The sequence below is a fragment of the Cetorhinus maximus genome, unplaced genomic scaffold (assembly GCF_964194155.1).
Source record: "Cetorhinus maximus unplaced genomic scaffold, sCetMax3.hap1.1 HAP1_SCAFFOLD_294, whole genome shotgun sequence".
In the NCBI taxonomy this organism is placed as follows: Eukaryota; Metazoa; Chordata; class Chondrichthyes; order Lamniformes; family Cetorhinidae; genus Cetorhinus; species Cetorhinus maximus.
The window spans coordinates 241,947-265,610 of NW_027596249.1; positions in this window are offsets into that span (position 1 = coordinate 241,947).

Sequence of the window (23,664 nt, forward strand, 5' to 3'; positions counted from 1 at the left end):
GAGAATGGGGTTACTAGGTAAAAATGGGGGGAATGGGGTTTCTGAGTTCCAATGGGGAGTATGGGGTTACTGGGTAAGAATGGGGAGAATGGGATTACTGGATAAGAATGGGGAGAATGGGGATACTGGGAAAGAAAATGGAGTATGTGGTTACTGGATAAGAATGGGGAGAATGGGTTTACTGGGTAAGAATGGGGGGATTGGGTTAACTGGGTATGAATGGGGAGAATGAGGTCACTGGGTAAGAATGGGGAGAATGGGTTTACTGGGTAAAATGGGAAAATGGGGTTACTTGGTAAGAATGGGGAGAATGGGGTTAATGGGTTAGAATGGGGAGAATGGGGTTACTGGGTACGAATGGGGAGAATGGGGTTACTGCGTAACAATGGTGAGTATGGTTTTACTGAGTAAGAATGGGGAGAATTGGGTTACTGGGTAAGAATGGGGTGAATGGGGTTACTGGGTAAGACTGGGGAGTATGGGGATATTGGGAAAGAATGGGGAGAATGGGGTAACTGGGTAAGAATGGGGAGAATGGTGTTTCTCGATTAGAATGGGGAGAATGCGGTTAATGGGTAAGAATGGGGAGAATTAGGTTACTGAATACGAAAGGGGAGAGTGGGGTTACTTGGTAAGAATGGGTCAATGGGGTTAATGGGTAAGAATGGGGTAACTGGGTAGGAATGGGGAGAACGGGGTTACTGTAAAAGAATGGGGAGAATGGGGTAACTCGGTAAAAATTGGGAGAATGGGGGTTACTGGGTAAGAATGGGGAGAATTGGGTTACTTGGTTATGAATGGGGAAAATGGGGTCACTGGGTAAGAATGGGGAGAATGGGGTTACTGGGTTAGAATGGGGAGAATGGGGTTAATGGGTTAGAATGGGGAGAATGGGGTTACTGGGTTGAATGGGGGGAATGGGGTTACTGGGTAAGAATGGTGAGTACGGGGTTAGTTGGTGAGAATGGGGAGAATGGGTTAACTGAGTAAGAATGGGGAATATGGGGTTACTGGATAAGAAAGGGGAGTATGGTGTAACTGGGTAAGAATGGGGAGAATGGGGTTACTGGGAAAGAATGGCGGGACTTGGATAACTGGGTAAGAATGGGGAGTATGGGGTTACTGGGTACGAATGGGAAGAATGGGGTTACATGGTAAGAATGAGGAGAATGGGGTTACTGGGTAAGAATGGGGAGAATGGGGCAAATGGCTAAGAATGGGGAGAATGGGGTTAATGGATAAGAATGGGGAGAATGGGGTAACCGGGTACGAATGGGGAGAATGGGGTTACTGGGTAAGAATGGGATGAACGGGGTTAGTGGGTAAGAATGGGGAGTATGGTCTTACTGGGTAGGAATGAGGAGAATGGGTTTACTGGGTAAGAATGCGGATAATGGGGTATTGGGTAAGAATGGGGTTTATGGGGTTACTGGGTAAGAATGGGGAATATGGGGTTACTGGGTAAAAATGGGGAGAATGGGGTTACTAGGTAAAAATGGGGGGAATGGGGTTTCTGAGTTCCAATGGGGAGTATGGGGTTACTGGGTAAGAATGGGGAGAATGGGATTACTGGATAAGAATGGGGAGAATGGGGATACTGGGAAAGAAAATGGAGTATGTGGTTACTGGATAAGAATGGGGAGAATGGGTTTACTGGGTAAGAATGGGGGGATTGGGTTAACTGGGTATGAATGGGGAGAATGAGGTCACTGGGTAAGAATGGGGAGAATGGGTTTACTGGGTAAAATGGGAAAATGGGGTTACTTGGTAAGAATGGGGAGAATGGGGTTAATGGGTTAGAATGGGGAGAATGGGGTTACTGGGTACGAATGGGGAGAATGGGGTTACTGCGTAACAATGGTGAGTATGGTTTTACTGAGTAAGAATGGGGAGAATGGGGTTACTGGGTAAGAATGGGGAGAATGGGGTTACTGGGTAAGAATGGGGAGAATGGGGTTACTGGGTAAGAATGTGGAGAATGGTGTTAATGTGTAAGAACGAGGAGAAAGGGGTTACTGGGTAAAAATGGGGTCACTGGGTAAGAATGGGGAGAATTGGGTTATTGGATAAGTATGGGGTTACTGGGTAAGAATGGGGAGAATGGGGGTTACTGGGTAAGAATGGGGATAATGGGGTTATTGGTTGAGAATGGGGAAAATGATGTTACTGGGTAAGAATGTGGAGAATGGGGTAACTGGGTAAGAATGGGGAGTATGGGGTACTGGGTAGGAATGGGGAAAATGGGGATACTGGGTAAGAATGGGGAGAATGGGGTTACTGGGTAAGAATGGGGAGAATGGGGTTAATGGGTTAGAATGGGGAGAATGGGGTTACTGGGTAAGAATGGGGTTACATGGTAAGAATGGGGAGAATGTGGGTTACTGGGTAAGAATTGGGATAATTGGGTTACTGGTTAAGAATGGGGAAAATGGGGTTACTGGGTAAGAATGGGGAGCATGGGGTTACTGGGTAAGAATGGGGAGTATGGGGTTACTGGGTAAGAATGGGGAAAATGGTGACACTGGGTAAGAATGGGGAGAATGGGGTTACTGGGTTAGAATGGGGAGAATGGAGTTACTGGGTACAAATGGGGAGAATGGGGTTTCTGAGTAAGAATGGTGAGTATGGGGTTAGTGGGTAAGAATGGGGAGAATGGGTTTACTGGGTAAGAATGGGGAGAATGGGGTTACTGGGTAAGAATGGGGACTATGGGGTTACTGGGTAAGAATGGGGAATATGGGGTAACTGGGTAAGAATGGGGAGAATGGGGTTACTGGGAAAGAATGGCGGGAATGGGTTTACTGGGTAAGAGTGAGGAGAATGGGGTTACTGGGTAAGAATGGGGAGAATGGGGTTACTGGGTGACAATGGGGAGAATGGGGTTACTTTAAAAGAATGGAGAGAATGGGGTTAATGGGTTAGAATGGGGAGAATGCGGTTCCTGGGTATGAATAGGGAGAATCTGGTTACTGGCGAAGAATGGGGAGAATCGGGTTACTGGGTAAGAAAGGTGAGAATGGGGTTATGGGTAAGAATGGGGGGATTGGGTTAACTGGGTAACAATGGGGATAATGGGGTTACTGGGAAAGAATGGTGAGAATGGGGTTAATGGGTTAGAATGGGGAGAATGGGGTTACAGGGTACGAATAGGGAGAATGTGGTTACTGGATAAGAATGGGGTGAATGGGGTTAATGGGTAAGAATGGGGAGAATGAGGTTACTCGGTTAGAATGGGGAGAATGGGGTTCCTGGGTAAGAATGGGGAGTATGGGCTTACTGGGTAAGACTGGGGAGTATGGGGTTACTGGGTAAGAATGGGGAGAATGGGGAAACTGGGTAAGAATGGGGAGAATGGTGTTTCTCGGTTAGAATGGGGAGAATGGGGTTAATGGGTAAGAATGGGGAGAATGGGGTTACTGAATACGAAAGGGGAGAATGGGGTTACTTGGTAAGAATGGGGACAATGGGGTTAATGGATAAGAATTGGGTAACTGGGTACGAATGGGGAAAATGGGGTTACTGTATAAGAATGGGGAGAATGGGGTAACTCGGTACGAATGGGGAGAATGGGGGTTACTGGGAAAGAATGGGGAGAATCGGGTTACTTGGTTATGATTGGGGGAAATGGGGTCACTGGTTAAGAATGGGGAGAATGGGGTTTCTGGGTAAGAATGGGGAGAATGGGGTTAATGGGTTAGAATGGGGAGAATGGGGTTACTGGGTTGAATGGGGAGAATGGGGTTACTGGGTAAGAATGGTGAGTATGGGGTTAGTTGGTAAGAATGGGGTGAATGGGTTTACTGAGTAAGAATAGGGACTATGGGGTTACTGGATAAGAATGGGGAGTATGGGGTAACTGGGTAAGAATGGGGAGAATGGGGTTACTGGGAAAGAATGGCGGGAATGGGGTTACTGGGTTAGAATGGGGTGTATGGGGTTACTGGGTACGAATGGGGAGAATTAGTTTACATTGTAAGAATGAGGAGAATTGGGTTACTGGGTAAGAATAGGGAGAATGGGGTAACTGGCTAAGAATAGAGAGAATGGGGTCAATGGGTAAGAATAGGGAGAATGTGGTAACCGGGTACGAATGGGGAGAATGGGGTTATTGGGTAAGAATGGGATGAATGGGGTTAGTGGGTAAGAATGGGGAGTATGGTGTTACTGGGTAGGAATGAGGAGAATGGGTTTACTGGGTATGAATGTGCATAATGGGCTTACTGGGTAAGAATGGGGTTTATGGGGTTACAGTGTAAGAATCGGGAGTATCGGGTTACTGGGTAAAAATGGGGACAATGGGGTTACTAGGTAAAAATGGGGGGAATGGGGTTACTGAGTTAGAATGGGCAGTATGGGGTTAATAGGTAAGAATGGGGAGAATGGGATTACTGGGTAAGAATGATGAGAATGGAGATACTGGGAAACAAAATGGAGTATGTGGTTAGTGGGGAAGAATGGGGAGAATGGGTTTACTGGGAAAGAATCGGGAGAATAGGGTCACTGGGTAAGAATGGGGAGAATGGGGTTAATGGGTAAGAATGGGAAAATGGGGTTACTGTGAAAGAATGGGGAGAATGGGGTTAATGGGTTAGAATGGGGAGAATGGTGTTACTGGGTATGAATGGGGAGAATGGGGTTACTGGGTAACAATGGTGAGTATGGGGTTACTGAGTAAGAGAGGTGAGAATGGGGTTACTGGGTAAGAATGGGGAGAATGGGGTTACTGAGTAAGAATGGGGAGAACGGTGTTACTGGGTAAGAATGTGGAGAATGGGGTTAATGTGTATGAATGAGGAGAAAGGGGTTACTGGGCAAAAATGGGGACACTAGGTAAAAATGGGGAGAAAGGGGTTACTGGTTAAGAATGGGGTTAGTGGGTAAGAATTGGGTGTATGGGGTTACTGGGTTGGAATGGGGAGAATGGGGTTACTGGGTAAGAATGGGGAGTATGGGGTTACTGGTTAAGAATGGGGAAAATGGGGTTACTGGGTAAGAATGGGGAGAATGGGGATACTGGGTAAGAATGGGGAGAATGGGGTTAATGGGTTAGAATGGGGAGAATGGGCTTACTGGGTAAGAATGGGAAAATGGGGTTACTGGGAAAGAATAGTGAAATGGGGTTACTTGGTAAGAATGGGGAAATGGGGATAATGGGTTAGAATGGGGAGAATGGGGTTACTGGGTAAGAATGGGGAAAAATGCGGTTACTGGGTAACAATGGGGAGAATGGGGTTACTGGGAAAGAATGGGGAGAATGGGGTTAATGGGTTAGAATGGGGAGAATGGGGTTACTGGGTACGAATGGGGAGAATGTGGTTTCTGGGTATGAATGGGGAGAATGGGGTTACTGGGTAAGAATGGGGAGAATGGGGTTACTCGGTTAGAATGGGGTTACTGGGTAAGAATGGGGAGTATGGGGTTACTGGGCAAGACTGGAGAGTACGGGGATATTGGGAAAGAATGGGGAGAATGGGGTAACTGGGTAAGAATGGGGAGAATGGTGTTTCTCGATTAGAATGGGGAGAATGGGGTTAATGGGTTAGAATGGGGAGAATTAGGTTACTGAATACGAAAGGGGAGAGTGGGGTTACTTGGTAAGAATGGGTCAATGGGGTTAATGGGTAAGAATGGGGTAACTGGGTACGAATGGGGAGAATGGGGTTACTGTAAAAGAATGGGGAGAATGGGGTAACTCGGTAAAAATTGGGAGAATGGTGGTTACTGGGTAAGAATGGGGAGAATTGGGTTACTTGGTTATGAATGGGGAAAATGGGGTCACTGGGTAAGAATGGGGAGAATGGGGTTACTGGGTAAGAATGGGGAGAATGGGGTTAATGGGTTAGAATGGGGAGAATGGGGTTACTGGGTTGAATGGGGGGAATGGGGTTACTGGGTAAGAATGGTGAGTACGGGGTTAGTTGGTGAGAATGGGGAGAATGGGTTAACTGAGTAAGAATGGGGAATATGGGGTTACTGGATAAGAAAGGGGAGTATGGGGTAACTGGGTAAGAATGGGGAGAATGGGGTTACTGGGAAAGAATGGCGGGACTTGGATTACTGGGTAAGAATGGGGAGTATGGGGTTACTGGGTAAGAATGGGGAGAATGGGGCAAATGGCTAAGAATGGGGAGAATGGGGTTAATGGGTAAGAATGGGGAGAATGGGGTAACCGGGTACGAATGGGGAGAATGGGGATACTGGGTAAGAATGGGATGAACGGGGTTAGTGGGTAAGAATGGGGAGTATGGTCTTAATGGGTAGGAATGAGGAGAATGGGTATACTGGGTAAGAATGTGGATAATGGGGTTACTGGGTAAAAATGGGGAGAATGGGGTTACTAGGTAAAAATGGGGGGAATGGGGTTTCTGAGTTCCAATGGGGAGTATGGGGTTACTGGGTAAGAATGGGGAGAATGGGATTACTGGATAAGAATGGGGAGAATGGGGTTACTGGGTAAGAATGGGGACTATGGGGTTACTGGATAAGAATGGGGAGTATGGGGTAACTGGGTAAGAATGGGGAGAATGGGGTTACTGGGAATGAATGGCGGGAATGGGGTTACTGGGTTAGAATGGGGTGTATGGGGTTACTGGGTACGAATGGGGAGAATTAGTTTACATTGTAAGAATGAGGAGAATTGGGTTACTGGGTAAGAATAGGGAGAATGGGGTAACTGGCTAAGAATAGAGAGAATGGGGTCAATGGGTAAGAATAGGGAGAATGTGGTAACCGGGTACGAATGGGGAGAATGGGGTTATTGGGTAAGAATGGGATGAATGGGGTTAGTGGGTAAGAATGGGGAGTATGGTGTTACTGGGTAGGAATGAGGAGAATGGGTTTACTGGGTATGAATGTGCATAATGGGCTTACTGGGTAAGAATGGGGTTTATGGGGTTACAGTGTAAGAATCGGGAGTATCGGGTTACTGGGTAAAAATGGGGACAATGGGGTTACTAGGTAAAAATGGGGGGAATGGGGTTACTGAGTTAGAATGGGCAGTATGGGGTTAATAGGTAAGAATGGGGAGAATGGGATTACTGGGTAAGAATGATGAGAATGGGGATAGTGGGAAACAAAATGGAGTGTGTGGTTAGTGGGGAAGAATGGGGAGAATGGGTTTACTGGGAAAGAATCGGGAGAATAGGGTCACTGGTTAAGAATGGGGAGAATGGGGTTAATGGGTAAGAATGGGAAAATGGGGTTACTGTGAAAGAATGGGGAGAATGGGGTTAATGGGTTAGAATGGGGAGAATGGTGTTACTGGGTATGAATGGGGAGAATGGGGTTACTGGGTAACAATGGTGAGTATGGGGTTACTGAGTAAGAGAGGTGAGAATGGGGTTACTGGGTAAGAATGGGGAGAATGGGGTTACTGAGTAAGAATGGGGAGAACGGTGTTACTGGGTAAGAATGTGGAGAATGGGGTTAATGTGTATGAATGAGGAGAAAGGGGTTACTGGGCAAAAATGGGGACACTAGGTAAAAATGGGGAGAAAGGGGTTACTGGTTAAGAATGGGGTTAGTGGGTAAGAATTGGGTGTATGGGGTTACTGGGTTGGAATGGGGAGAATGGGGTTACTGGGTAAGAATGGGGAGTATGGGGTTACTGGTTAAGAATGGGGAAAATGGGGTTACTGGGTAAGAATGGGGAGAATGGGTATACTGGGTAAGAATGGGGAGAATGGGGTTAATGGGTTAGAATGGGGAGAATGGGCTTACTGGGTAAGAATGGGAAAATGGGGTTACTGGGAAAGAATGGTGAAATGGGGTTACTTGGTAAGAATGGGGAAATGGGGATAATGGGTTAGAATGGGGAGAATGGGGTTACTGGGTAAGAATGGGGAAAAATGCAGTTACTGGGTAACAATGGGGAGAATGGGGTTACTGGGAAAGAATGGGGAGCATGGGGTTGATGGGTTAGAATGGGGAGAATGGGGTTACTGGGTACAAATGGGGAGAATGGGGTTTCTGAGTAAGAATGGTGAGTATGGGGTTACTGGGTAAAAATGGGGAGAAAGGGTTTACTGGGTAAGAATGGGGAGAATGGGGTTACTGGGTAAGAATGGGGACTATGGGGTTACTGGGTAAGAATGGGGAATATGGGGTAACTGGGTAAGAATGGGGAGTATGGGGCTACTGGGTAAAAATGGGGAGAATGGGGATACTGGGAAAGAAAATGGAGTATGTGGTTACTGGGTAAGAATGGGGAGAATGTGCTTACTGGGTAAGAATAGGGAGAATGGGGTAACTGGGTAAGAATGGGGAGAATCGGGTTACTGGGTAAGAATGGGGGGATTGGGTTAACTGGGCAAGAATGGGGAGAATGGGGTAACTGGGTAAGAATGGGGAGAATGGGGTTACTGGGTAAGAATGGGAAAATGGGGTAACTGGGTATGAATGGGGAGAATGGGGTTACTAGGTGAGAATGGGAAAATGGGGTTACTTGGTAAGAATGGGGAGAATGGTTTAATGGGTTTGAATGGGGAGAATGGGGTTACTGGGTACGAATGGGGAGAATGGGGTGACTGGGTAACAATGGTGAGTATGGGGTTACTGAGTCAGAATGGGGAGAATTGGGTTACTGGGTAAGAATGGGGTGAATGGGGTTACTGGGTAAGACTGGGGAGTATGGGGATATTGGGAAAGAATGGGGAGAATGGGGTAACTGGGTAAGAATGGGGAGAATGGTGTTTCTCGATTAGAATGGGGAGAATGCGGTTAATGGGTAAGAATGGGGAGAATTAGGTTACTGAATACGAAAGGGGAGAGTGGGGTTACTTGGTAAGAATGGGTCAATGGGGTTAATGGGTAAGAATGGGGTAACTGGGTAGGAATGGGGAGAATGGGGTTACTGTAAAAGAATGGGGAGAATGGGGTAACTCGGTAAAAATTGGGAGAATGGGGGTTACTGGGTAAGAATGGGGAGAATTGGGTTACTTGGTTATGAATGGGGAAAATGGGGTCACTGGGTAAGAATGGGGAGAATGGGGTTACTGGGTTAGAATGGGGAGAATGGGGTTAATGGGTTAGAATGGGGAGAATGGGGTTACTGGGTTGAATGGGGGGAATGGGGTTACTGGGTAAGAATGGTGAGTACGGGGTTAGTTGGTGAGAATGGGGAGAATGGGTTAACTGAGTAAGAATGGGGAATATGGGGTTACTGGATAAGAAAGGGGAGTATGGTGTAACTGGGTAAGAATGGGGAGAATGGGGTTACTGGGAAAGAATGGCGGGACTTGGATAACTGGGTAAGAATGGGGAGTATGGGGTTACTGGGTACGAATGGGAAGAATGGGGTTACATGGTAAGAATGAGGAGAATGGGGTTACTGGGTAAGAATGGGGAGAATGGGGCAAATGGCTAAGAATGGGGAGAATGGGGTTAATGGATAAGAATGGGGAGAATGGGGTAACCGGGTACGAATGGGGAGAATGGGGTTACTGGGTAAGAATGGGATGAACGGGGTTAGTGGGTAAGAATGGGGAGTATGGTCTTACTGGGTAGGAATGAGGAGAATGGGTTTACTGGGTAAGAATGCGGATAATGGGGTATTGGGTAAGAATGGGGTTTATGGGGTTACTGGGTAAGAATGGGGAATATGGGGTTACTGGGTAAAAATGGGGAGAATGGGGTTACTAGGTAAAAATGGGGGGAATGGGGTTTCTGAGTTCCAATGGGGAGTATGGGGTTACTGGGTAAGAATGGGGAGAATGGGATTACTGGATAAGAATGGGGAGAATGGGGATACTGGGAAAGAAAATGGAGTATGTGGTTACTGGATAAGAATGGGGAGAATGGGTTTACTGGGTAAGAATGGGGGGATTGGGTTAACTGGGTATGAATGGGGAGAATGAGGTCACTGGGTAAGAATGGGGAGAATGGGTTTACTGGGTAAAATGGGAAAATGGGGTTACTTGGTAAGAATGGGGAGAATGGGGTTAATGGGTTAGAATGGGGAGAATGGGGTTACTGGGTACGAATGGGGAGAATGGGGTTACTGCGTAACAATGGTGAGTATGGTTTTACTGAGTAAGAATGGGGAGAATGGGGTTACTGGGTAAGAATGGGGAGAATGGGGTTACTGGGTAAGAATGGGGAGAATGGGGTTACTGGGTAAGAATGTGGAGAATGGTGTTAATGTGTAAGAACGAGGAGAAAGGGGTTACTGGGTAAAAATGGGGTCACTGGGTAAGAATGGGGAGAATTGGGTTATTGGATAAGTATGGGGTTACTGGGTAAGAATGGGGAGCATGGGGTTACTGGGTAAGAATGGGGAGTATGGGGTTACTGGGTAAGAATGGGGAAAATGGTGACACTGGGTAAGAATGGGGAGAATGGGGTTACTGGGTTAGAATGGGGAGAATGGGGTTACTGGGTACAAATGGGGAGAATGGGGTTTCTGAGTAAGAATGGTGAGTATGGGGTTAGTGGGTAAGAATGGGGAGAATGGGTTTACAGGGTAAGAATGGGGAGAATGGGGTTACTGGGTAAGAATGGGGACTATGGGGTTACTGGGTAAGAATGGGGAATATGGGGTAACTGGGTAAGAATGGGGAGAATGGGGATACTGGGAAAGAATGGCGGGAATGGGTTTACTGGGTAAGAGTGAGGAGAATGGGGTTACTGGGTAAGAATGGGGAGAATGGGGTTACTGGGTGACAATGGGGAGAATGGGGTTACTTTGAAAGAATGGAGAGAATGGGGTTAATGGGTTAGAATGGGGAGAATGCGGTTCCTGGGTATGAATAGGGAGAATCTGGTTACTGGCGAAGAATGGGGAGAATCGGGTTACTGGGTAAGAAAGGTGAGAATGGGGTTATGGGTAAGAATGGGGGGATTGGGTTAACTGGGTAACAATGGGGAGAATGGTGTTTCTCGGTTAGAATGGGGAGAATGGGGTTAATGGGTAAGAATGGGGAGAATGGGGTTACTGAATACGAAAGGGGAGAATGGGGTTACTTGGTAAGAATGGGGACAATGGGGTTAATGGATAAGATTTGGGTAACTGGGTACGAATGGGGAAAATGGGGTTACTGTATAAGAATGGGGAGAATGGGGTAACTCGGTACGAATGGGGAGAATGGGGGTTACTGGGAAAGAATGGGGAGAATCGGGTTACTTGGTTATGATTGGGGGAAATGGGGTCACTGGTTAAGAATGGGGAGAATGGGGTTTCTGGGTAAGAATGGGGAGAATGGGGTTAATGGGTTAGAATGGGGAGAATGGGGTTACTGGGTTGAATGGGGAGAATGGGGTTACTGGGTAAGAATGGTGAGTATGGGGTTAGTTGGTAAGAATGGGGTGAATGGGTTTACTGAGTAAGAATAGGGACTATGGGGTTACTGGATAAGAATGGGGAGTATGGGGTAACTGGGTAAGAATGGGGAGAATGGGGTTACTGGGAAAGAATGGCGGGAATGGGGTTACTGGGTTAGAATGGGGTGTATGGGGTTACTGGGTACGAATGGGGAGAATTAGTTTACATTGTAAGAATGAGGAGAATTGGGTTACTGGGTAAGAATAGGGAGAATGGGGTAACTGGCTAAGAATAGAGAGAATGGGGTCAATGGGTAAGAATAGGGAGAATGTGGTAACCGGGTACGAATGGGGAGAATGGGGTTATTGGGTAAGAATGGGATGAATGGGGTTAGTGGGTAAGAATGGGGAGTATGGTGTTACTGGGTAGGAATGAGGAGAATGGGTTTACTGGGTATGAATGTGCATAATGGGCTTACTGGGTAAGAATGGGGTTTATGGGGTTACAGTGTAAGAATCGGGAGTATCGGGTTACTGGGTAAAAATGGGGACAATGGGGTTACTAGGTAAAAATGGGGGGAATGGGGTTACTGAGTTAGAATGGGCAGTATGGGGTTAATAGGTAAGAATGGGGAGAATGGGATTACTGGGTAAGAATGATGAGAATGGAGATACTGGGAAACAAAATGGAGTATGTGGTTAGTGGGGAAGAATGGGGAGAATGGGTTTACTGGGAAAGAATCGGGAGAATAGGGTCACTGGGTAAGAATGGGGAGAATGGGGTTAATGGGTAAGAATGGGAAAATGGGGTTACTGTGAAAGAATGGGGAGAATGGGGTTAATGGGTTAGAATGGGGAGAATGGTGTTACTGGGTATGAATGGGGAGAATGGGGTTACTGGGTAACAATGGTGAGTATGGGGTTACTGAGTAAGAGAGGTGAGAATGGGGTTACTGGGTAAGAATGGGGAGAATGGGGTTACTGAGTAAGAATGGGGAGAACGGTGTTACTGGGTAAGAATGTGGAGAATGGGGTTAATGTGTATGAATGAGGAGAAAGGGGTTACTGGGCAAAAATGGGGACACTAGGTAAAAATGGGGAGAAAGGGGTTACTGGTTAAGAATGGGGTTAGTGGGTAAGAATTGGGCGTATGGGGTTACTGGGTTGGAATGGGGAGAATGGGGTTACTGGGTAAGAATGGGGAGTATGGGGTTACTGGTTAAGAATGGGGAAAATGGGGTAACTGGGTAAGAATGGGGAGAATGGGGATACTGGGTAAGAATGGGGAGAATGGGGTTAATGGGTTAGAATGGGGAGAATGGGCTTACTGGGTAAGAATGGGAAAATGGGGTTACTGGGAAAGAATGGTGAAATGGGGTTACTTGGAAAGAATGGGGAAATGGGGATAATGGGTTAGAATGGGGAGAATGGGGTTACTGGGTAAGAATGGGGAAAAATGCGGTTACTGGGTAACAATGGGGAGAATGGGGTTACTGGGAAAGAATGGGGAGAATGGGGTTAATGGGTTAGAATGGGGAGAATGGGGTTACTGGGTACGAATAGGGAGAATGTGGTTTCTGGGTATGAATGGGGAGAATGGGGTTAATGGGTAAGAATGGGGAGAATGGGGTTACTCGGTTAGAATGGGGTTACTGGGTAAGAATGGGGAGTATGGGGTTACTGGGCAAGACTGGAGAGTACGGGGATATTGGGAAAGAATGGGGAGAATGGGGTAACTGGGTAAGAATGGGGAGAATGGTGTTTCTCGATTAGAATGGGGAGAATGGGGTTAATGGGTTAGAATGGGGAGAATTAGGTTACTGAATACGAAAGGGGAGAGTGTGGTTACTTGGTAAGAATGGGTCAATGGGGTTAATGGGTAAGAATGGGGTAACTGGGTACGAATGGGGAGAATGGGGTTACTGTAAAAGAATGGGGAGAATGGGGTAACTCGGTAAAAATTGGGAGAATGGTGGTTACTGGGTAAGAATGGGGAGAATTGGGTTACTTGGTTATGAATGGGGAAAATGGGGTCACTGGGTAAGAATGGGGAGAATGGGGTTACTGGGTAAGAATGGGGAGAATGGGGTTAATGGGTTAGAATGGGGAGAATGGGGTTACTGGGTTGAATGGGGGGAATGGGGTTACTGGGTAAGAATGGTGAGTACGGGGTTAGTTGGTGAGAATGGGGAGAATGGGTTAACTGAGTAAGAATGGGGAATATGGGGTTACTGGATAAGAAAGGGGAGTATGGGGTAACTGGGTAAGAATGGGGAGAATGGGGTTACTGGGAAAGAATGGCGGGACTTGGATTACTGGGTAAGAATGGGGAGTATGGGGTTACTGGGTAAGAATGGGGAGAATGGGGCAAATGGCTAAGAATGGGGAGAATGGGGTTAATGGGTAAGAATGGGGAGAATGGGGTAACCGGGTACGAATGGGGAGAATGGGGTTACTGGGTAAGAATGGGATGAACGGGGTTAGTGGGTAAGAATGGGGAGTATGGTCTTACTGGGTAGGAATGAGGAGAATGGGTATACTGGGTAAGAATGTGGATAATGGGGTTACTGGGTAAAAATGGGGAGAATGGGGTTACTAGGTAAAAATGGGGGGAATGGGGTTTCTGAGTTCCAATGGGGAGTATGGGGTTACTGGGTAAGAATGGGGAGAATGGGATTACTGGATAAGAATGGGGAGAATGGGGTTACTGGGTAAGAATGGGGACTATGGGGTTACTGGATAAGAATGGGGAGTATGGGGTAACTGGGTAAGAATGGGGAGAATGGGGTTACTGGGAAAGAATGGCGGGAATGGGGTTACTGGGTTAGAATGGGGTGTATGGGGTTACTGGGTACGAATGGGGAGAATTAGTTTACATTGTAAGAATGAGGAGAATTGGGTTACTGGGTAAGAATAGGGAGAATGGGGTAACTGGCTAAGAATAGAGAGAATGGGGTCAATGGGTAAGAATAGGGAGAATGTGGTAACCGGGTACGAATGGGGAGAATGGGGTTATTGGGTAAGAATGGGATGAATGGGGTTAGTGGGTAAGAATGGGGAGTATGGTGTTACTGGGTAGGAATGAGGAGAATGGGTTTACTGGGTATGAATGTGCATAATGGGCTTACTGGGTAAGAATGGGGTTTATGGGGTTACAGTGTAAGAATCGGGAGTATCGGGTTACTGGGTAAAAATGGGGACAATGGGGTTACTAGGTAAAAATGGGGGGAATGGGGTTACTGAGTTAGAATGGGCAGTATGGGGTTAATAGGTAAGAATGGGGAGAATGGGATTACTGGGTAAGAATGATGAGAATGGAGATACTGGGAAACAAAATGGAGTATGTGGTTAGTGGGGAAGAATGGGGAGAATGGGTTTACTGGGAAAGAATCGGGAGAATAGGGTCACTGGGTAAGAATGGGGAGAATGGGGTTAATGGGTAAGAATGGGAAAATGGGGTTACTGTGAAAGAATGGGGAGAATGGGGTTAATGGGTTAGAATGGGGAGAATGGTGTTACTGGGTATGAATGGGGAGAATGGGGTTACTGGGTAACAATGGTGAGTATGGGGTTACTGAGTAAGAGAGGTGAGAATGGGGTTACTGGGTAAGAATGGGGAGAATGGGGTTACTGAGTAAGAATGGGGAGAACGGTGTTACTGGGTAAGAATGTGGAGAATGGGGTTAATGTGTATGAATGAGGAGAAAGGGGTTACTGGGCAAAAATGGGGACACTAGGTAAAAATGGGGAGAAAGGGGTTACTGGTTAAGAATGGGGTTAGTGGGTAAGAATTGGGCGTATGGGGTTACTGGGTTGGAATGGGGAGAATGGGGTTACTGGGTAAGAATGGGGAGTATGGGGTTACTGGTTAAGAATGGGGAAAATGGGGTAACTGGGTAAGAATGGGGAGAATGGGGATACTGGGTAAGAATGGGGAGAATGGGGTTAATGGGTTAGAATGGGGAGAATGGGCTTACTGGGTAAGAATGGGAAAATGGGGTTACTGGGAAAGAATGGTGAAATGGGGTTACTTGGTAAGAATGGGGAAATGGGGATAATGGGTTAGAATGGGGAGAATGGGGTTACTGGGTAAGAATGGGGAAAAATGCGGTTACTGGGTAACAATGGGGAGAATGGGGTTACTGGGAAAGAATGGGGAGAATGGGGTTAATGGGTTAGAATGGGGAGAATGGGGTTACTGGGTACGAATAGGGAGAATGTGGTTTCTGGGTATGAATGGGGAGAATGGGGTTAATGGGTAAGAATGGGGAGAATGGGGTTACTCGGTTAGAATGGGGTTACTGGGTAAGAATGGGGAGTATGGGGTTACTGGGCAAGACTGGAGAGTACGGGGATATTGGGAAAGAATGGGGAGAATGGGGTAACTGGGTAAGAATGGGGAGAATGGTGTTTCTCGATTAGAATGGGGAAAATGGGGTTAATGGGTTAGAATGGGGAGAATTAGGTTACTGAATACGAAAGGGGAGAGTGTGGTTACTTGGTAAGAATGGGTCAATGGGGTTAATGGGTAAGAATGGGGTAACTGGGTACGAATGGGGAGAATGGGGTTACTGTAAAAGAATGGGGAGAATGGGGTAACTCGGTAAAAATTGGGAGAATGGTGGTTACTGGGTAAGAATGGGGAGAATTGGGTTACTTGGTTATGAATGGGGAAAATGGGGTCACTGGGTAAGAATGGGGAGAATGGGGTTACTGGGTAAGAATGGGGAGAATGGGGTTAATGGGTTAGAATGGGGAGAATGGGGTTACTGGGTTGAATGGGGGGAATGGGGTTACTGGGTAAGAATGGTGAGTACGGGGTTAGTTGGTGAGAATGGGGAGAATGGGTTAACTGAGTAAGAATGGGGAATATGGGGTTACTGGATAAGAAAGGGGAGTATGGGGTAACTGGGTAAGAATGGGGAGAATGGGGTTACTGGGAAAGAATGGCGGGACTTGGATTACTGGGTAAGAATGGGGAGTATGGGGTTACTGGGTAAGAATGGGGAGAATGGGGCAAATGGCTAAGAATGGGGAGAATGGGGTTAATGGGTAAGAATGGGGAGAATGGGGTAACCGGGTACGAATGGGGAGAATGGGGTTACTGGGTAAGAATGGGATGAACGGGGTTAGTGGGTAAGAATGGGGAGTATGGTCTTACTGGGTAGGAATGAGGAGAATGGGTATACTGGGTAAGAATGTGGATAATGGGGTTACTGGGTAAAAATGGGGAGAATGGGGTTACTAGGTAAAAATGGGGGGAATGGGGTTTCTGAGTTCCAATGGGGAGTATGGGGTTACTGGGTAAGAATGGGGAGAATGGGATTACTGGATAAGAATGGGGAGAATGGGGTTACTGGGTAAGAATGGGGACTATGGGGTTACTGGATAAGAATGGGGAGTATGGGGTAACTGGGTAAGAATGGGGAGAATGGGGTTACTGGGAAAGAATGGCGGGAATGGGGTTACTGGGTTAGAATGGGGTGTATGGGGTTACTGGGTACGAATGGGGAGAATTAGTTTACATTGTAAGAATGAGGAGAATTGGGTTACTGGGTAAGAATAGGGAGAATGGGGTAACTGGCTAAGAATAGAGAGAATGGGGTCAATGGGTAAGAATAGGGAGAATGTGGTAACCGGGTACGAATGGGGAGAATGGGGTTATTGGGTAAGAATGGGATGAATGGGGTTAGTGGGTAAGAATGGGGAGTATGGTGTTACTGGGTAGGAATGAGGAGAATGGGTTTACTGGGTATGAATGTGCATAATGGGCTTACTGGGTAAGAATGGGGTTTATGGGGTTACAGTGTAAGAATCGGGAGTATCGGGTTACTGGGTAAAAATGGGGACAATGGGGTTACTAGGTAAAAATGGGGGGAATGGGGTTACTGAGTTAGAATGGGCAGTATGGGGTTAATAGGTAAGAATGGGGAGAATGGGATTACTGGGTAAGAATGATGAGAATGGGGATAGTGGGAAACAAAATGGAGTGTGTGGTTAGTGGGGAAGAATGGGGAGAATGGGTTTACTGGGAAAGAATCGGGAGAATAGGGTCACTGGTTAAGAATGGGGAGAATGGGGTTAATGGGTAAGAATGGGAAAATGGGGTTACTGTGAAAGAATGGGGAGAATGGGGTTAATGGGTTAGAATGGGGAGAATGGTGTTACTGGGTATGAATGGGGAGAATGGGGTTACTGGGTAACAATGGTGAGTATGGGGTTACTGAGTAAGAGAGGTGAGAATGGGGTTACTGGGTAAGAATGGGGAGAATGGGGTTACTGAGTAAGAATGGGGAGAACGGTGTTACTGGGTAAGAATGTGGAGAATGGGGTTAATGTGTATGAATGAGGAGAAAGGGGTTACTGGGCAAAAATGGGGACACTAGGTAAAAATGGGGAGAAAGGGGTTACTGGTTAAGAATGGGGTTAGTGGGTAAGAATTGGGTGTATGGGGTTACTGGGTTGGAATGGGGAGAATGGGGTTACTGGGTAAGAATGGGGAGTATGGGGTTACTGGTTAAGAATGGGGAAAATGGGGTTACTGGGTAAGAATGGGGAGAATGGGGATACTGGGTAAGAATGGGGAGAATGGGGTTAATGGGTTAGAATGGGGAGAATGGGCTTACTGGGTAAGAATGGGAAAATGGGGTTACTGGGAAAGAATGGTGAAATGGGGTTACTTGGTAAGAATGGGGAAATGGGGATAATGGGTTAGAATGGGGAGAATGGGGTTACTGGGTAAGAATGGGGAAAAATGCAGTTACTGGGTAACAATGGGGAGAATGGGGTTACTGGGAAAGAATGGGGAGCATGGGGTTGATGGGTTAGAATGGGGACAATGCGGTTACTGGGTACGAATAGGGAGAATGTGGTTACTGGGTAAAAATGGGGAGCATCGGGTTACTGGGTAAGAATGGTGAGAAAGGGATTACTGGATAAGAATGGGGGGATTGGGTTAACTGGGTAACAATGGGGAGAATGGGGTTACTGGGAAAGAATGGGGAGAATGGGGTTAATGGGTTAGAATGGGGAGAATGGGGTTACTGGGTACGAATAGGGAGAATGTGGTTTCTGGGTATGAATGGGGAGAATGGGGTTAATGGGTAAGAATGGGGAGAATGGGGTTACTCGGTTAGAATGGGGTTACTGGGTAAGAATGGGGAGTATGGGGTTACTGGGCAAGACTGGGGAGTACGGGGATATTGGGAAAGAATGGGGAGAATGGGGTAACTGGGTAAGAATGGGGAGAATGGTGTTTCTCGATTAGAATGGGGAGAATGGGGTTAATGGGTTAGAATGGGGAGAATTAGGTTACTGAATACGAAAGGGGAGAGTGGGGTTACTTGGTAAGAATGGGTCAATGGGGTTAATGGGTAAGAATGGGGTAACTGGGTACGAATGGGGAGAATGGGGTTACTGTAAAAGAATGGGGAGAATGGGGTAACTCGGTAAAAATTGGGAGAATGGTGGTTACTGGGTAAGAATGGGGAGAATTGGGTTACTTGGTTATGAATTGGGAAAATGGGGTCACTGGGTAAGAATGGGGAGAATGGGGTTACTGGGTAAGAATGGGGAGAATGGGGTTAATGGGTTAGAATGGGGAGAATGGGGTTACTGGGTTGAATGGGGGGAATGGGGTTACTGGGTAAGAATGGTGAGTACGGGGTTAGTTGGTGAGAATGGGGAGAATGGGTTAACTGAGTAAGAATGGGGAATATGGGGTTACTGGATAAGAAAGGGGAGTATGGGGTAACTGGGTAAGAATGGGGAGAATGGGGTTACTGGGAAAGAATGGCGGGACTTGGATTACTGGGTAAGAATGGGGAGTATGGGGTTACTGGGTACGAATGGGAAGAATGGGGTTACATGGTAAGAATGAGGAGAATGGGGTTACTGGGTAAGAATGGGGAGAATGGGGCAAATGGCTAAGAATGGGGAGAATGGGGTTAATGGGTAAGAATGGGGAGAATGGGGTAACCGGGTACGAATGGGGAGAATGGGGTTACTGGGTAAGAATGGGATGAACGGGGTTAGTGGGTAAGATGGGGAGTATGGTCTTACTGGGTAGGAATGAGGAGAATGGGTATACTGGGTAAGAATGTGGATAATGGGGTTACTGGGTAAAAATGGGGAGAATGGGGTTACTAGGTAAAAATGGGGGGAATGGGGTTTCTGAGTTCCAATGGGGAGTATGGGGTTACTGGGTAAGAATGGGGAGAATGGGATTACTGGATAAGAATGGGGAGAATGGGGATACTGGGAAAGAAAATGGAGTATGTGGTTACTGGATAAGAATGGGGAGAATGGGTTTACTGGGTAAGAATGGGGGGATTGGGTTAACTGGGTATGAATGGGGAGAATGAGGTCACTGGGTAAGAATGGGGAGAATGGGTTTACTGGGTAAAATGGGAAAATGGGGTTACTTGGTAAGAATGGGGAGAATGGGGTTAATGGGTTAGAATGGGGAGAATGGGGTTACTGGGTACGAATGGGGAGAATGGGGTTACTGCGTAACAATGGTGAGTATGGTTTTACTGAGTAAGAATGGGGAGAATGGGGTTACTGGGTAAGAATGGGGAGAATGGGGTTACTGGGTAAGAATGGGGAGAATGGGGTTACTGGGTAAGAATGTGGAGAATGGTGTTAATGTGTAAGAACGAGGAGAAAGGGGTTACTGGGTAAAAATGGGGTCACTGGGTAAGAATGGGGAGAATGGGGGTTACTGGGTAAGAATGGGGATAATGGGGTTATTGGTTGAGAATGGGGAAAATGATGTTACTGGGTAAGAATGTGGAGAATGGGGTAACTGGGTAAGAATGGGGAGTATGGGGTACTGGGTAGGAATGGGGAAAATGGGGATACTGGGTAAGAATGGGGAGAATGGGGTTACTGGGTAAGAATGGGGAGAATGGGGTTAATGGGTTAGAATGGGGAGAATGGGGTTACTGGGTAAGAATGGGGTTACATGGTAAGAATGGGGAGAATGTGGGTTACTGGGTAAGAATGGGGATAATGGGGTTACTGGTTAAGAATGGGGAAAATGGGGTTACTGGGTAAGAATGGGGAGCATGGGGATACTGTGTAAGAATGGGGAGTATAGGGTTACTGGGTAAGAATGGGGAAAATGGTGACACTGGGTAAGAATGGGGAGAATGGGGATACTGGGTAAGAATGGGGAGAATGGGGTTAATGGGTTAGAATGGGGAGAATGGGGTTACTGGGTACAAATGGGGAGAATGGGGTTTCTGAGTAAGAATGGTGAGTATGGGGTTAGTGGGTAAGAATGGGGAGAATGGGTTTACTGGGTAAGAATAGGGAGAATGGGGTTACTGGGTAAGAATGGGGACTATGGGGTTACTGGGTAAGAATGGGGAATATGGGGTAACTGGGTAAGAATGGGGAGAATGGGGTTACTGGGAAAGAATGGCGGGAATGGGTTTACTGGGTAAGAGTTTGGAGAATGGGGTTACTGGGTAAGAATGGGGAGAATGGGGTTACTGGGTGACAATGGGGAGAATGGGGTTACTTTGAAAGAATGGAGAAAATGGGGTTAATGGGTTAGAATGGGGAGAATGCGGTTCCTGGGTATGAATAGGGAGAATCTGGTTACTGGCTAAGAATGGGGAGAATCGGGTTACTGGGTAAGAAAGGTGAGAATGGGGTTATGGGTAAGAATGGGGGGATTGGGTTAACTGGGTAACAATGGGGATAATGGGGTCACTGGGAAAGAATGGTGAGAATGGGGTTAATGGGTTAGAATGGGGAGAATGGGGTTACAGGGTACGAATAGGGAGAATGTGGTTACTGGATAAGAATGGGGTGAATGGGGTTAATGGGTAAGAATGGGGAGAATGAGGTTACTCGGTTAGAATGGGGAGAATGGGGTTCCTGGGAAAGAATGGGGAGTATGGGCTTACTGGGTAAGACTGGGGAGTATGGGGTTACTGGGTAAGAATGGGGAGAATGGGGAAACTGGGTAAGAATGGGGAGAATGGTGTTTCTCGGTTAGAATGGGGAGAATGGGGTTAATGGGTAAGAATGGGGAGAATGGGGTTACTGAATACGAAAGGGGAGAATGGGGTTACTTGGTAAGAATGGGGACAATGGGGTTAATGGATAAGAATTGGGTAACTGGGTACGAATGGGGAAAATGGGGTTACTGTATAAGAATGGGGAGAATGGGGTAACTCGGTACGAATGGGGAGAATGGGGGTTACTGGGAAAGAATGGGGAGAATCGGGTTACTTGGTTATGATTGGGGGAAATGGGGTCACTGGTTAAGAATGGGGAGAATGGGGTTTCTGGGTAAGAATGGGGAGAATGGGGTTAATGGGTTAGAATGGGGAGAATGGGGTTACTGGGTTGAATGGGGAGAATGGGGTTACTGGGTAAGAATGGTGAGTATGGGGTTAGTTGGTAAGAATGGGGTGAATGGGTTTACTGAGTAAGAATAGGGACTATGGGGTTACTGGATAAGAATGGGGAGTATGGGGTAACTGGGTAAGAATGGGGAGAATGGGGTTACTGGGAAAGAATGGCGGGAATGGGGTTACTGGGTTAGAATGGGGTGTATGGGGTTACTGGGTACGAATGGGGAGAATTAGTTTACATTGTAAGAATGAGGAGAATTGGGTTACTGGGTAAGAATAGGGAGAATGGGGTAACTGGCTAAGAATAGAGAGAATGGGGTCAATGGGTAAGAATAGGGAGAATGTGGTAACCGGGTACGAATGGGGAGAATGGGGTTATTGGGTAAGAATGGGATGAATGGGGTTAGTGGGTAAGAATGGGGAGTATGGTGTTACTGGGTAGGAATGAGGAGAATGGGTTTACTGGGTATGAATGTGCATAATGGGCTTACTGGGTAAGAATGGGGTTTATGGGGTTACAGTGTAAGAATCGGGAGTATCGGGTTACTGGGTAAAAATGGGGACAATGGGGTTACTAGGTAAAAATGGGGGGAATGGGGTTACTGAGTTAGAATGGGCAGTATGGGGTTAATAGGTAAGAATGGGGAGAATGGGATTACTGGGTAAGAATGATGAGAATGGAGATTACTGGGAAACAAAATGGAGTATGTGGTTAGTGGGGAAGAATGGGGAGAATGGGTTTACTGGGAAAGAATCGGGAGAATAGGGTCACTGGTTAAGAATGGGGAGAATGGGGTTAATGGGTTAGAATGGGGAGAATGGTGTTACTGGGTATGAATGGGGAGAATGGGGTTACTGGGTAACAATGGTGAGTATGGGGTTACTGAGTAAGAGAGGTGAGAATGGGGTTACTGGGTAAGAATGGGGAGAATGGGGTTACTGAGTAAGAATGGGGAGAACGGTGTTACTGGGTAAGAATGTGGAGAATGGGGTTAATGTGTATGAATGAGGAGAAAGGGGTTACTGGGCAAAAATGGGGACACTAGGTAAAAATGGGGAGAAAGGGGTTACTGGTTAAGAATGGGGTTAGTGGGTAAGAATTGGGTGTATGGGGTTACTGGGTTGGAATGGGGAGAATGGGGTTACTGGGTAAGAATGGGGAGTATGGGGTTACTGGTTAAGAATGGGAAAATGGGGTTACTGGGTAAGAATGGGGAGAATGGGGATACTGGGTAAGAATGGGGAGAATGGGGTTAATGGGTTAGAATGGGGAGAATGGGCTTACTGGGTAAGAATGGGAAAATGGGGTTACTGTGAAAGAATGGGGAGAATGGGGTTAATGGGTTAGAATGGGGAGAATGGTGTTACTGGGTATGAATGGGGAGAATGGGGTTACTGGGTAACAATGGTGAGTATGGGGTTACTGAGTAAGAGAGGTGAGAATGGGGTTACTGGGTAAGAATGGGGAGAATGGGGTTACTGAGTAAGAATGGGGAGAACGGTGTTACTGGGTAAGAATGTGGAGAATGGGGTTAATGTGTATGAATGAGGAGAAAGGGGTTACTGGGCAAAAATGGGGACACTAGGTAAAAATGGGGAGAAAGGGGTTACTGGTTAAGAATGGGGTTAGTGGGTAAGAATTGGGTGTATGGGGTTACTGGGTTGGAATGGGGAGAATGGGGTTACTGGGTAAGAATGGGGAGTATGGGGTTACTGGTTAAGAATGGGGAAAATGGGGTTACTGGGTAAGAATGGGGAGAATGGGGATACTGGGTAAGAATGGGGAGAATGGGGTTAATGGGTTAGAATGGGGAGAATGGGCTTACTGGGTAAGAATGGGAAAATGGGGTTACTGGGAAAGAATGGTGAAATGGGGTTACTTGGTAAGAATGGGGAAATGGGGATAATGGGTTAGAATGGGGAGAATGGGGTTACTGGGTAAGAATGGGGAAAAATGCAGTTACTGGGTAACAATGGGGAGAATGGGGTTACTGGGAAAGAATGGGGAGCATGGGGTTGATGGGTTAGAATGGGGACA